Here is a 12716-nt window from a genome sequence, read left to right on the forward strand (position 1 = left end):
GGGAGTTCGGTAGCCACAGTTTCCGAATGTGCCAGTGCCAGTGCCAGTGCTCAAAAATGTGCAGCAGTGCCAGTGTAAAAGCTTAAATCACCAAATTAAAATCCATGGCCCCCCAACTCGCGTTTCGGCTCTTCATCAGGGGTCACTGTTAAGATCATTAAAACATATAAACATCATCATAATAAGAGCTGTGATAGATTGGCAATATTGTTGAATCTTTCATCACAGATTCTACCATTCAATATCTCCCTTTGTTTATGAAATAATTATTTGACAAACATAATTATTTGACAAACTTATCAAACAAGTGAGTTTTTAAACATTTTCTATTTGACAGATAAGCGGACTTAACCAAGAGTTCAGTTTGCCTAACTGAAAGGCAAATGTCCTATTCAAAAATTTCTTGTAACGACAGTTCTTGATTGAAGGATACATAAACATTAACTTATTGCGAGTGTTTTTTAATGAGGTATAAAAATTGAATTGAGAGGCTAGATTTCCTGGAGCCAGACAAAAAAGAGATTTAAAACATAGACAATCAAATTTAAAAAGAATGTGTACATCAGAGGGCAACCAATGTAATTGCCGATAGAATGGGCTAATATGATCGTATTTCTTTTGGCCAAAATTAAACGCACTGCTGTATATTGTATTAGTTGAATACGTTGTAAGTTTTTCTTAAGTGATGCAAGATAGACAATGTTACAATAATCGAGGACAGACAGGATTAAAGACTGTACCAAAATTCTAAAAGGATCATAAAACAGCGTTTTATCTTGAGGTCAGTGTGATCCTCAAATGTTAGTTGTCTATCTAATATAACCCCTAGAATCTTAATAGAAGGAACAATTTCAAAGGTTTGATTATTATTAAAACGTGTTTGTCTGAAATGGAATCATTTGGGCTCGCAATGAAAAATTTTGTTTTGTCTGAGTTGAGTTTAAGTTTAATTCTAAACATCCAGTTGTATCTTTGCCAAAAACTATCAACTCCAGGCTCCACAATTCACTTGAATATCTTTTAGTAGCATCATCTTTATAAATGTCAGAATATTTGTACTATGATTATTGCAGATTCTAATATATTACTACTATCTGTTAGGGGCTGCAAATTAAAAAAATATCATGAATATCTTCTGTCATATCAAGGACCTGGAACATGAGCATATCCCTGACTAATCAGAAATGCAAATCCTTTGCCACCATAGAGCAGTAGGTGTCATTGTTTAAAAGGATAAAATGAAATGATTATGCTATCTGATTCCTATTTGGAATTTAGAAGACATTTAAAGACATATTTGTTTCTGAAACATCTAGGCAACTAGTTGGTATGGATATTGTAACGAATTACCTAGATCACCATAGTATTATTTCTAATTTTCTGGTTATCTAATTTGTTTCTTAATTGTATTCTTTTTAATTTTTTGTAAATTGCATAGAACTTTACGGTCCTGCGGTATATAAATTGATTATTATTTATTATTATTATTATTATTTCTAGAGCAGTACCAGAGTCACAAAGGAGACAGTCCATGCTCAAATGAGCTTGCAATCTAAACCAGTGGTATTCAACCCAGTCCTCATGGCCCATCTGGCCTGTCAGGTTTTCAGGATATCAACAATGAATATGGATGACAGAGACTTTGAAAACCCAAATGGCCAGGTGCTCCCTGAGGACTGGATTGAATACCATTGTTCTAAACAATCAAGATGGGCAAACAGGATGCCAGGGTAGGGGTTATAATTAGAGGGGATGGTTAAACTGCTGGTTAGGGTGGTGAGCAGACAGCAGTGGTGAGTAGGGTTATGAGTTGAAGGCTATCTCAAAAAGGTGGGTTTCAACTTACCTTTGAACAAGGGAGGGGCATGGCGGACAGACCAGGTAGTTTATTCCAGGCAGTACTCTGTTCTGGAATTTCCTATAAAGAAATAATTTCTGCTTATTTTCTCAAATCTACATCTACAGATGAATTTTTAGTCCCAGAAGACAGCGTTTCCATTTCTAGAAAAGCTGTAAGATGAAGAAAGGAGTAGTTTAAGAGTTGAGCATAAGATGCTGTGGACATTTGCATCATAAGAGATGTTTTCTGTAAAGGTTTCTCATTCCAGCTTTTCATGAATTGGCAGCAAGAGCTGTATGGTAGGGACAGCTGCTTTCTGCAGTGATGATGGTGAGAGAGAAAATAGTTACTGACAAATTCGTCCCATTTGTTTAAGAACATAAGAATAGCCTTACTGGGTCAGACCAATGGTCCATCTAGCTCAGTATCCCATCTTCACCCAGTTAGTAGCAGCAGTCCATGCCAACGATCCAGGGCAAATAGTGGCTTCTGCCATGTCTGTCTCAACAGCAGACTATGAACTTTTCCTCCAAGATCTTGTCTAAACCTTTTTTTTTAAAACCAGCTACATTAACTGCTCTTACCACATACTCTGGCAACACATTACAGAGCTTAACTATTCTCCGAGTGAAAAAATATTTCCTCCTATTGGCGACTATCTCATGTGTTGAGTATCAAATTACCTAGATATGATAAGGACAATATTATTCTATTGGACACGTGGAAAACTTTGAAATTTATTGATAAATTAACAGATGTTCCAATGGAGAAATCTACTTTTCATTCCTTGTGGCTAAACTCCAAGATTCAAATAGGCGGTGCTGGGATCTCATGGAAGAATTAGAGACTTCTTGATTTTCACGACTGCAACAATCATTTGGTATTTTAAAGACTCAAAATTATAGATGGTTGCAGTTGAAGCAGGCCATTCAGAGTGGGTTCCCTGATTGGCAAAATTTTAAAACTTACTATAGTTTGCAGATCCTATGTTTCCAGACAGATATTTTAGGACATCAGGCCGCCAGATGGTATAAATTTCTGAATGCTTGAATAAAAAAACAAAAAATAGTCTTAGAGATATTTGGAGCATGGAGATAAAGCAGTATATTTCTGCATCTTGATTTCCACGAATTTGGACTTGGAGGTTGAAATGTACAACATCAGCATCTATGAGACAAACTTGGTTTTTCTTGTTGCATAGGATTTTTTGGACCTCAGTTCGTTTGCAAAAGTTAGACAGTTCTAAATCTAATAAGTGTCATATTGATATAGGGACTTTGGATCATCTGTTGTTTTATTGTCCTTTGATACTTAATTTTTAGAAGTCGATATGGGGCCAAATTAATGTTGTACTTGGGTCATCGAAACCATTGACTTATGAAGCCCTATTTTGTGGTACTTTACTACATGTTAAACCTTCTTTAGATTGTTATAAAAGCCGGCTTTTCTTAATAATGACGGGAATAGCAATGCAGATGATTACGCGCAATTGGAAGAGTTATGATAGACTTAATTATACTTTTTGGTAAGCGAACTTATGTTGCAGTTACAAATATGAAAGAATGAACGCTCAATTTTTGGGATATAGTAATGCATTTAGAAGGGTGTGGAGCTCATTGACATCATTTGTTGAATCACATTAGTTGTCATGTACCTTTTCTTTTTAGTTAATTTCCTTATACATCCTGGGTGGGAGGGAGGGAGGTGGAAAGGCATCATTATTTCTTGTATTTAGTTTATTGAAATTCTATATGTGGTTATACTTTTATGGATGAATGGGAGGAAGGGGGGAGAAAATGATGGTTTTAGAATGTTTGTATATTTAAAGTGCTTTTCCTGATTCCCTTTAAAATTTTTGCAATGCACTGTTAATATTTGAAAATTAATAAAGATTAAAAAAAAAAAAAAGAATCTAATGACAGGAGGCTAGCGCGTTATATGTGCATGAAGAACTAGTTACCGTACTACAAACCTTCTGGTAATCATTGAAATGAATGGAGTAATAAAGGTCCCTCAACTACTTTTAAACATATCTCTGGCTGTATGTAGGTGAGTCTTACTACAGCTATAGAAAAGCCTTCTAAAATCTATTGGTTCTTCTAAAATCTAATTATTTTTTCATTTTTCCATTGGATCATCTTCCTTCCACTGTACTTTTGGATTCTGGAGCCTCCCTACAAATTCAGTTCTCCCTTAAGATTTTGGGAATACTTTTTGATTCTTCTCTTACTTTTAAGGATCAAATAAACTCTCTGGTTAAGAAATGTTTTTTCAGCTTATGAATGTTGAGGAAGGTCAGATCTCTTTTTCATCAACATCATTTTTCTGTTTTGGTCCAATCTATTATATTATCCGGGTTAGATTATTGTAACGCCATTTATTTTGGCATCACTAAGAACTGCCTTCAAAGACTACAATTGATTCAGAATACTGTTGCGAAGTTGATCTATAGAAAGAGCAAATTTGACCATGTGACTCCTTTGCTTTTCTCTCTCCATTGGCTCCTGGTTTATTTTAGAATTCAGTTTAAGTGTTTATGTATCGTTTTAAAGATTTTACATGGTATCTTTGCTCCTCTTGTTCCTCTGCTATGGAATGTTTATAGATTTTCATTTGCGAGAGGCATTCATTGATTTGAACTTTTTCTTCCTTCTAGGAAAGGAATTGAAGGAGTTAAGACTTTTAGAAGCTCTCTGGCGTTTAAATTTCCCTAACTATGGAATGAACTTCCCCTAATTTTGAGGTGTCCCAGTTCCTTCCAACTCTTCCATAAACTTCTAAAAACTTTTTTATTTGCTAAACATTTTGAAAACTAACTCTTGTATTTCAGTTTACTTTATTTTTTAAATTTATTGTTAGCCGCGTCGAGCTTCCTTTCGTTGAAGACCCGGTATAAAAGGTTAAGTTTTAGTTTAGTTTAGTTTAAAAGTAAGAAATTTTTGGATCACACACTAAGCAGCCATTCATGATAAAGATTTTAAATTGTTATTGCTTACATTGCCATACCTTAAGAAGGATATGGTGATACTCGAGAGGGTTCAGAGGAGAGAGACACGTTTGATAAAGGGTATGGAAAACCTTTCATACACTGAGAGACTGGAGAAACTGGGGCTCTTTTCCCTGGAGAAAAGGAGAATTGGAGGGGATATGATAGAGATTTACAAGATCATGAAGGGCATAGAGAAAGTAGAGAGGGACAGATTCTTCAAACTTTCAAAAACTACAAGAACGAGAGGGCATTCGGAAAAGTTGAAAGGGGACGATTCAAAAACCAATGCTAGGAAGTTTTTCTTCACCCAACGGATGGTGGATACCTGGAATGCGCTTCCAGAGGGCATGATAGGACAGAGTACGGTATTAGGGTTCAAGAAGGGATTGGACAATTTTCTGAAGGAAAAGGAGATAGAGGGGCATAGATAGAGGACTACTACACAGGTCCTGGACCTGTTGGGCCGCCACGCGAGCGGACTGCTGGGCACGATGGACCTCTGGTCTGAACCAGCAGAGATGGTACTTATGTTCTTATGTTCTTATCTTGCTCTTATGAACGTTTCAGAAATCAGTTGAAAACCTTTCTCTTTTCAAAACATCTGACTAAATAGATATTCTGTTTTTGTAACTTTCATTTATAATCGTTTGTAAACCGCACTGAACTTATGGTTATGCGGTCTAGAAATTTGGTGTTATGTTATATAATCTATTATCAGATGCAGGTTAATTTTAGGATACTTTCCTACCTTGTCTTTTTTTTATATTTTCCTGAGGGGAAAATGAAACTTTCTAGAACTACTCAAGGCCCTAATTTCAGCAGGTATTATTCAGATATACCCGGTGGGAGAATTAGCAGAATTTTACTTAGGTACCCTGTTAGCATTTGTATAGATACGTTAGCATGCTACACATTTGTATACGTACATGGAGCCACTTGGATTACATAGGCCAATAAAAACTTTTTTTTCTTGGTGCCTTGGGTTTTTTGACCTGTTCTGGGGGTTATTTGGGGCACAGATTCAGAAAATTACATTGGATAGACTGCATCAGCTCTAGTTTCTTAGATATGGTTGCTTTTTATGCTTTTGGGATATTAGAGCTAAACATGAACATTGGACAAAAAATGATTGGCCTCCGAGGGAAAATATGTTGGGTGGAGGACAAAATGTTATCAATAAATCTTTGGTAGCACAAGATAGAATCATACTGCCACCACTACATTTAAAGCTAGGCCTGATGAAACAATTTGTAAAGGCTTTGAATAAAGATAGTTCATACATTGAATACATAATGCATATGTTACGTGGACTTACATGGAAAAACTGAAGGCAGGAATTTTCAATGGTCTACAGATCAGACAACTTATAAATGACCCACATTTCATAGCATCAGTGAATGAAATCGAATCATGTGCCTGATCTTTATTTATTCTTGTTATAAAAAACTTTATTGGCAACAAGAAGGCAGACAGCTACCCACAATTAGTAGAGGATATGCTCTTTCTTTTCAACAGGCTTGGCTGCAACATGAGTATTAAAGTCCATTATCTGTTCAGTCACTTAGATCGCTTTCCAGAGAACCTTGGTGACTTAAGTGAAGAGCAAGGTGAAAGATTTCACCAAGACATAAAAACAATGGAAGCCAGATACCAAGGAAGATGGGATGCACACATAATGGCAGACTATTGTTGGAATCTGATGTGAGATTGTCCTGGCAGATCCCACTCCCGGAAGTCTTACAAAAGGAGCTTCTTGTACATTGAATGACCGGAAAGTTTGTATCATAAACTTGTGCTTTTGGTATGAAATAAGTAGATTTTCATGTTGTACATGTTTCTTTTAATTTTTAATTATGTTTCCTTCATGCTTAAAATATTAATTAATTTAAACACTACATTAAAATATCCTGAGTTTTTCCATGGGTGAGCAGAGTGAAGAGTGGTATATGACACATGTCCTGTATCTTAAAAACTAGAGCTAATAGGAGAAAACTTGTGCCATTTTTAAAATCAGCAGGTCAAATATACCAAGAAACAGGTCTAACTTTTGAGGCACCAAAATGAGTGTTGGCTAGTGTTATAGAATTGCCCTTGTCTATGTGGGCTGCTTTAATAGTTCCTATCCTATATAATAAAAGGCTAACTCGCGCATGCGCACTTCTATTTGCGTGTTCCGTGCGCTGTAGGTCTGTGGCCGAAGGAGTGCGCATGCGCACGAATACGTCACCACCCGATCGCCTCCACAAGCCGGACCGCAGCCAGACGACGATCTCCGTTCCTCCTGCACCATGGCACACCAGGCATGTCCCTGCCTCCCCCGCCGCCGGCCTCGGGTTCCTGGGGGCCGGCGGTGCGAGCCGCCCGGCCGGTGCTGAGGCCCCGCCTCCCCGCTACACAGCGCCGCCAGACGCAACTGCAGCGCATGAGAGGAGCCGCGGGGGTGCCTTTTAAAACGGCTCCCTTCTCCGAGTGCCCAGCCCCTCTTCCTTTTTTTGCGATCCATCGAGCGGCTACCCAGCCTTCTTCCACCACCTACCGAGCCAGACCCCGCCTCCCCAGTTCCAACCGACACGGCGCCGCCAGACCCGGACAGCTTCAAATAGGAGGAAATAACATTAGGGCCCGACATTCACAGACCCGCGAGCAGGGTTGCCATGGAAACCCAGCCGCCATAACAAGACAGCAAGACCGGTCCTGGAAGAGAAAGGGAAAGCGAGGCAGAAAATGGGTGAGAACAGGAGAGCAAAACAGTGAGAGGGGGCAAAAGGGGAAGGGGAGGAAGAGTGGGAGAAACCCCGGCCAAAACCAAAAATAAAAACAACCACAGAGAGGGAAAGGGACACTTCCATTTGGGCCAGGGAAGGGTGGGGCTTCTCGGTGGATTAATAGGCTCCAGGGACATGGGAGAAAAGGGGGCTGGAAGCTGAAAGGAAAAAGATGGGAGAAGAGGGCTGGGGGGGGGGCCTAAAAAATGAGTTTGGAGCTGGGGCTGAAAATAGGGGACATGTGAAGGAAGGAGGCTTTAACAGGCTTAAACACTAGAGGGGATCAGGAGTGACATGCACAGCAGGGGCTTAGAGGGCAAGAGAGCTGCAGTTGGAGAGACTGAGGAAGGAATAAAATAATTTAAAAAAAAGAGACACCTACAGGGAAACACAGGATCAGGAGCATACAGAGAAAACAGAAGTTTGAAGGAATCAGGAACATATACAAAAAGGAGAGCAGAGACCCCTGCAAGAAGAGAAAAAGAGCAAAGAGACTGGGGATGAGAAAGAGAGCAGAGATGCTTGCAGGGAGAAAAAACTAAGCAGTAATGTTACAGCTTGAGAGTGCAGACTGAGGAAGAAAGCAGAGACAGCGCTACACAGGGAAATGGAGGGAGGAAAGAGACAGAAAGAAAAAGACAGACAGACATATATTCTAGCACCCGTTCATGTAACGGGCTTAACGACTAGTACTATATAAAACACTTATATACAATGCAATATTTACTTTATCTACTGTTTGAAGGCTATATCAAAAATAACATTTTATGCATTCCTATATACTGGTGAAATTTTATGCATTCATATATACTGGTGAAAGTAAGCTAGATTTAAATATTTAGGTCAAAAGGTTTCTTCCACTTTGTACATCTAGCAAATATCTGCTGAAAAACAGAGGTCCATGTAGCTCTGCTGAATTATTTCTGTTGGCAAGACAGTAGGACAGATAATCATATTATTTTCATGATTTGTACAGCACTTACAAGATGTTAACACACTACAGCACACTTTCATATTATAGACGGTTCTTATACCTTGAAATTTATAGTATGATAAAGGCAGATTCACAGACCAAAAAAAGAAATATCACAAAGGAAAGGCATAGAGTTGACAAAATTGGCACTCGACACTTGTTGCCTCCCACTCAACTCTTAATACCTTGCAAGTACTACACAGACACGCTGTTCTTCGACAATATTTGGATTTATTAATGGCTGCAACCGTAAATGCCCTACTACAACATCATCTACAAACAGCAAATACCAACATATGAAAACTTTCACCATGCACAATTTAGATACCAATGTATATCATCATATTCATTCGCCTGAACATTTTATATATATATATACCATAGGCACAACATCATATTGCTGCATCTTAGTCCTTATACCCATCAATTAATCCGTGTCCTGCCCAGCATCTCTGGCTGGGCCACTGTTCTCGTGGGAGAGCTGTTCAAGCTGCCCCGCCTTCTCCCCATCCCGTTCAAGGAGGGGCCATCCACCTATCGGTTGACAAGCAAGCCTCTGAGTACTTACCTCACTTGCTTCTGCAAAGCTATATATATCCACATGTTTTGTTATCACGCTCTCAGATGCCTCCTCTGCCGAACTGCCTATGCTCCCTTCTACCGGCCTCACCCTCAGAGCTGTCCACCCTTTACCGCACAAGTTGGATCAACTGACCTGAGGTATCGCCGCTGCCCCCTAGAAGGTGGGGCACTTGTCCTGAGTCTGATAAGAAAGATCTGCACCAGGTACTTCAAAGTGCATGACTTTTTTTATTGCTAGAAATAAGCTGAAGGCTTAGTTTAATTTACTTTTCTAAATAATATATTGTTTCAATATATAACGACCTAAAGGGTGTGTGTGTGTGTGTATGTGTGTGGGGAGGGTCATTCCTTAATCCCTCCAATGGTTATCTGGTCAATTTGGGTACCTTTTGGTACTTAGATGCTTTTAAAACAGGTCTAGGCTCTGCCTTTTAAGTTCCATCCTGGATGTCTTGGGAAATGATCGCTTATCATCACAAGATGTCCAAGCTGAATGCCCATATCACGCCTCCAACTCCCCATCGAACTTTGGATGTACAGCAGCTAAGAAGCCTAGCTAGATGTCCAGCAAATTGGCTTTGAAAATCGGCACTTGGACGTTTTGGCTAGGAAAACATCCAAGTGTCAATTTATACCATTTATTTTGGACTTCTTAGTATTTTGAAAATTTCCCTATGTGTCTTTATAAAATAGGCTTAATATTGGCATCTAATTGGCTCTTGATCTAGACTTTTTTTTAAAATAAAGTTATCCTCCACAAGTCTAAATCCAGGCCAGGCTTTCTAACATTCTGGGACTGGAATATAGCCTCCAAGTTATATAGCTGGCACACATCAGGTAAAGATTGCTCTAACTTCTGTGCTACTTAGAAGAATATAAATGCTGACAGAGTGAAAAAACTTGCCTTTAATTTAAGTCCACATTGTTCTTTATTTGCTTTGGAAAGCTGAAATGAAACTGTTATTTTTTGCCTTTCAATGTATTCTACTGCTGTGAAGACATTTTTTCTGCTATTGGCGACTGCCAAAATAAGCACTGCATTGAGCTGCCAACTGGGAGGGCTGACCTGTCTTACTACATCATCCACAGCAGTCTTAGAGTTGTCTCATGACCCAGATCACTCCTGTAAAACTGATTCTGGTCTTCATATGCAGGGATATAAAACCAGAACAGGGGTGGCATCTAATCAGTAGGCAAGCTTAGAGTACCACACTGACACATTATGCAATAACTGCATGAAGCCCTGCAAAGGGTTTGAGATTGAGAGAGACCACTAGAACAGCCCAAGCCTCTCTGCTCATTAGCTTGCTCTTTTCTTGGGGTGGGAGGGTGGGGCTTGCTTGAGGAGGGAGGAGTCCTTAGTTTATAACTGGACCATTAATGTGGAATGCATTGTCCGGAACATTACGCCATTGTAGAAATCTGCAATTCAGGAAGTTGCTTAAAACCCATCTGTTTGTTCAAGCCTTCTTTAAGTGAATATAAAATATCTTTTGAGTTATGTTTTTATTGAAAAATGGTGTACTAAATTGAAGAATGGTGGTTACCTGATATCTAGTTTGGATGCAGTCTTGTCGAGGACATCTTGGTTGATAAAGGGAAATCTAAGTAGGGATATTCACAATTTGCAGTGTATTTTATAAAAAAAGCATGCTTAATGTAGAGCCTTTTGTAAAATACACATAAAGCCATGGGAAAACATCTATTTAGTGGCATTTGCAATTTTATTTTTTTAAAAAACCATTAAAAAAGTGGCATCTCTTGAGGCTCTTTGGCTTGGTTTCTCTAAATGGCACCGTTGTCGGCGGCTGCCTTAAAAGTGGCCAATGATCACGTGTCCAGTCATGTGATGGCACTGTTTAGAGAATTGCACCCACAGCGTGGCCCAGCCTCGGAACAGGCTTGACCCTCCACCGCTGACTCTTGCCTTCATCCGCCTGTTCCTACTGACATCAGTGGCCCTATGCGGTTGTGAACAAAGAAAAAAAAAAAATGACTCGGTGCAACTTCATCAGCCCTGTGCAGCTGTGAAAAAAATAACAACCCAGCAGCAGCTGAGCTGGCCCTGACCCACCAACCCGACACCGGCGTGATTACACACGCACCCCTCCCAGGTGAATAATTACATAATTTTAACCCCTTAAGGGATTACACTAGTATGCGGTGGCACACAGTTTGCGATACACTGGTGTATTTCGTAAGGTGGGCATGAACATGAGCAGATTCTTGCCGAAATGGGTCAGCTTATAAAACTGCATGGAAAATTTGGTGCTTTGAAGTGCAGCTCCTGATTGGTGAGGCCTGACTTTAGTGCAGGAAGAGGCGGTTGGAGCATACCGCAAGTTATTTCCTTCACTCGCCGGCGCTCCGGCTGCTCTCTCCTGCCTCTCTGGCTGCCCTCTCCTGCCCGGTCATTCGCAGTCGGAAAATACCATGAATGACAGGGACTGCGAATCGCCGACCATGAATTACCGGGGGAGCACTGTATATCCAGTTACATGAGTATTCCATAAAGAAAAGTAGGCACCTGCTTTCCTTTGAAGTATAGATTCCAATGTGACGCCATTTATAGTACAAGGGATCTTCAAATAGTTTCTGCACTTTTATTTTTTTAAACACTATTAAATATCTCATAAGCAAATTATATCACTTTTCAACATTAATCAGGCTGTTTAAATACCCCCCCCCCTTACCACTTCTCCCGTCCCCAACCATTTCCCACGAAAATATGAAAGTGAGGAAACATTTTGACGAAGCCTCATATTACCTTCTACAGGGGTGAATTTGTTAAGACATTTTATTGCATATGTGGTAATATATATGCATTATTATTATTATTTATTCAATTTTCTATACCATTCTCCCAGGGGAGCTCAGAACGGTTTACATTAATTTATTCAGGTACTCAAGCATTTTCCCTGTCTGTCCTGGTGGGCTCACCATCTATCTAATGTACCTGGGACATTACTTGGCTTTTTAAAAATTGAGTTGGATGTAAAAAAGAATGCATATTGGCAAGCTGTCAAGGGGATTAGATTGGCATGCACTAGTATCATTGACTTAGCAAACAGGCTCCTTTTCTGGTTGCAGATCTTGCAGAACATTGCTGCCAAACCGGTTCTGTATGGTCGTGTATTGAAAAGATTATTTGAATAGATTGAACTGGCTACCAATTTCAGTCACAGTAGAATTAAAAGTTGCTATGTATAGCATCTCCAGTAGATACAAACTTTTAGTAGACAGTTATGTAGTTCTGCTTCTTTTATGTGAAATTTTTTTCTGCTGCTTTCGAGCAACCACATGCGAGCCTGCTCAGGAGTAGCCCCCATGCACTGGTATATACTCCCAGAGGGGCTAAGTCTAACTCCAGACTACCTCTACTTCAGGGAGCAGATGAAAGCCTGGCTCTTCACCCAAGACTTTAATATATAGAGTGATTGACTATACACTCCTCCTGCACAAAAATTTGTTCGCCACACACACTAAATCAGTTCCTTATACCTTGTTTAACTGTATAAACAACTTGCCCTGAGTTTAGCCTTCCATCTTTTTCTCCCAATGCACGCT

This window comes from Geotrypetes seraphini, chromosome 5 (assembly GCF_902459505.1).
Source record: "Geotrypetes seraphini chromosome 5, aGeoSer1.1, whole genome shotgun sequence".
NCBI lineage: Eukaryota > Metazoa > Chordata > Amphibia > Gymnophiona > Dermophiidae > Geotrypetes > Geotrypetes seraphini.